Source organism: Mya arenaria, chromosome 6 (genome assembly GCF_026914265.1).
Source record: "Mya arenaria isolate MELC-2E11 chromosome 6, ASM2691426v1".
Classification (NCBI taxonomy): domain Eukaryota; kingdom Metazoa; phylum Mollusca; class Bivalvia; order Myida; family Myidae; genus Mya; species Mya arenaria.
Window position 1 is genome coordinate 48,214,452 of NC_069127.1, and position 4,195 is coordinate 48,218,646.

Below are 4,195 nucleotides of genomic sequence, written 5' to 3' on the forward strand. Positions count from 1 at the left end.
AGCTGAAGAAACGGTCATTCACCTTCCTGGTTACTAAATATGAAAACATCTTAATGTGTAGTTTGATAAGTGTTAAGAATTTCAACACCTGAGACTATTCCTATCATGTAGAATCTTTGCCAATACGATTTTAAGAACTTAATTATGTAAAACCTTTCTTTCGTAAAATTAATGATCTGTCAAAACACCTCAACATTTATGTAGTAGGTTTGCTAGATATAGAACTTTTCGACGGCAAAACAACATTTTGTGTGTTGGTCCTTTCAACCCACTATTTCATTGTGTCGAGTTCTTTACCTGTAGCCTGGCGTGGCTCTCTTTCAATAGCTAGAAAGAGTGCAAAGGTCTTGATGTGCATTTTCACTTAAAGCCATTGTTTGTACATTGTATTTTACATTGAAAATAGAAGGGGGAAATCGGGACTCTGAAAAAAGTCCGGTATCCCGAGGATTCCAGTTTTGTGGAGATCCGGTTTAGTGAGTTTCCACTGTACAACCACATCTTCCAAAGATTTCCATGTGTGTAAATGTTTAGGAAATGATTCTATCGGTTGTAACGTCACTAAACATGCACGAGGATAATTCGTAGTCCACTAATGAATTATTTGGTGGTTGTGCTGTATACGGAGTCTTAATGCCATTTACATGACAGCCCATTGAAACGGATTCTTTGAGAGACCTGCTTGTGTTCGCAGGTTGGAACGAAAAAAACAACATATTTAGTTTTTAATACATTGTTAAAGTTAGTTCCATGACTACGGCATCATGTATTTATAGAATTATTAACTTACGAATTTCCACAAATTTAAATTAGTCTTTATTTAGTTTTGAGTGTTTTAGCTTCCTACAACTACAGAAATATATACATTTTTTCTAAGAATCATCAATGTAAACTTGCAGGACAGTATCATTGTAAATTCTGTACAGCAGAAGTGATCACTTTCTTCAGCTGCTGTAGACGAACATTCCACGTGCATGCACTGAGTACCCTGGTCACACTGAAAACTCACACGTACAAGATCAAGTGCTTTAGAATAGGTTTTGAAAACCCCCACTTACTAACATGCATTGTTTTTATTTTGCTTTAAGTTGTTGTTGTTTTTTCACTAACATCGGTCCTGTACTTAGTTCTGAATCGTGCTTTGGTCCGTTCCCTGTCTTCTCACGAATTACAATACCAATGGAAGTTTCACTTTTTTCATTAAAAACTATTTATTTCTCACTCTATTAAACACATAATAGTCAACATGACTGCCTACTCTATTAACAAGACAATAGAACTTGACGCTCCAGTCCAGTCCAGCAAATCTGTCAAAGTGATCTATGAATTTCGAGAATAGATCTGAATTCATCCAGACCTTTTTCGTGTAGGAAATTATCTTTCTTTCAAGAAACCATTTATGTAATAGTTTGCGTTGTGTTAAGGCTCAGGGAGATCATTATGTGATAGTTTGCGTTGTGTTAAGGCTCAGGGAGATCATTATTCTGAGGCACCATTGACCTGAAGCAGTACAGAACACAGCAGTTAGCCGCTGTTTTCCGCTGGTAATGTGTGGAACATTTAAAGTACGACTAAATGGCCAAATAGCTTTCGCTTGTTTGCTTCTCATGTTGAACACTGCAATCCATTTTCTGCTGGGCTTTTCAATGAACCCTTTGTGTGTAAGTTTTCCCCTGAATCTACCATACCGAGCATCTGTAGTTTCCTTTGTGACCTCAGAGCGTTTCAATTCTACTGGTCGTCGACTCCTGACTAATAATGCTAGAGTCTCTGCTCATGAAAGCATAATACCACTTCTTACCAGGTGTGCCATCTTTAAACAGTACGTTTCTGTTTTTTTTCTTGACAAGAGCATCAGATCTTTTAAAGTTGTAAACATTTAAATATTACCAACATTACTGACCTTGTGTCTCTTTCAATGTACGATGTAAATATAACCTGAAAACAAACGTTTTACCTTGCAGACGAGGCTTTGTTTACTACCATGACGTGAACGCTTGTCAATGCCGTTCTGGTTTACCACCATGACGCGAACGCTTGTCAATGTTTACCACCATGACACGAACACTTGTCAATGCCGTTGAGGTTTACCACCATGACGCGAACGCTTGTCAATGCCGTTGAGGTTTACAACCATGACGCGAACGCTTGTCAATGCCGTTGAGGTTTACAACCATGACGCGAACGCTTGTCAATGCCGTTGAGGTTTACAACCATGACGCGAACGCTTGTCAATGCCGTTGAGGTTTACCACCATGACGCGAACGCTTGTCAATGCCGTTGAGGTTTACCACCATGACGCGAACGCTTGTCAATGCCGTTGAGGTTTACCACCATGACGCGAACGCTTGTCAATGCCGTTGAGGTTTACCACCATGACGCGAACGCTTGTCAATGCCGTTGGGGTTTATTAAATTAGGTCATTGTTTTCACGTTAGTACTGAGCTTTATTGCAAATACCTATCATTCAACTGTTTGGATTGATGTGTTATTAAGGAAGATTCGTTACTGGCGACCCTGGTTTACCCCCTCCCCCCAGTGGCGACACTGGTTTACCCCCTACCCCCAGTGAACTCGCGTTTCACTGACCGTAATCCCAGCTATATATAATATGATGCATGTGTGATTTGTTTTTGTAGTTTGTATGCTTTGTTTCTCTCGTTCAGTGTATTCCCCCTAGCCTCGTGCTTCTTAACAAGGTATACATATAAATGGACATCGGTAAAGGGTCAAGAGAGAAACATTTCTGTAAAATTATTTGTTCGGTCGTTTGTCAGACGACGTTCAACGTTTTTGTTTTCCATTTGGTAGACTTGGTATTAAACAAGGGTTTCCTCCATATATGGAGAGCATAGCATATAAACAACAGGTTTAATTGGTACCAATATACATTATAATTATAGTGGCAATGGCATGGTGGTTTTAAAGTCGAGGGATTAACACCGATACTCGCAAAGTAATTGAAGGTGAAATCTCAATTATCAACAAATATCATTACTCATGGTGTTTGGTTAGTTTGTTTGTAATTGCAGGGTTTTGGAACCTCGAGCGTAAGCAAAATTCTAAATTCCAAACTGCATAAAGAGAATAAAATTTAAATTATCTTAATAATATGGATATGCAAATGTAAAAAGTTATCTTGTTTGTATTGTTGAAAACAATTTAAAATACTTTGTATTATAATGCATGTAAGACTAGATACCTGCACAATACAGACAAGAGCCACCTCACGTATTTATTATTATTATTGCTCGTATATATCTTATATATGTTAAGATACGTAGTCAATGAAAATAACATTTATTAAAGTCATTGAACATTAAAAGAAACAACAAAAACAGCAACAACAACAGCAACGACAACGACGACACGATTATATAACAAAATGCAATATAATAATGATTTATTTTTATTTATTATTATTTTTTTATTTTAAACAAGTACGTTTCTATGATGGTACCCATGCACTGCATTAATGTTTATGCCCAGGTTATATTGCTCTGCTTTACGTACATTCAAACATGTTTAAAGCACCTTTGATACTCACCGACTAGACGATTCACAATCTGACATTTCTGCCGAAATATTCAATACATTTAGGCACTGTTCTTTCCCGCTTAGAGTCATGAATTTACTAATATAAACCAGACCTTTAAGGTCAAAGACATGTTCCTACAGTGTTTTTCTTACACGATCGCTCTTTGAAAAGTAGCACAAGACATGTGCTCAATCTTTCGCACGTCAGATGACACATTTCACAGTTGCGAGAGTATTGTCTCGTCATACGTAATACGTCTCTTATACGTCTCTAATACGTCTAATACGTCTCTTATACGTCTCTAATACGTAATACGTCTCGTAATTGTCTCGTCATACGTAAGGCACTTCAATTTATTAGAAATGAGTACATTGACATTAGCTGGAGATTCCTTTGCAGCTGACCATGCATTTAAATCTTTTCCCGGTGTAATAATGTTTGGGGTGAGCCATCATGATGTTTAAGTCACAGTCTGACACTTCCTGCATTATCATTTTCAGCACCTTATATTGGAAAATACTTTTCCAAGCGTAGGAAGAGGGAAACTAACCGTAGTCCACATATGACACTATGTATTTATACAATGAATACTCCATCAACAACCTTTACAGTTTCATGGTTTAATATTTCCTTAGCCAAATATGTGGACGCGGTCGA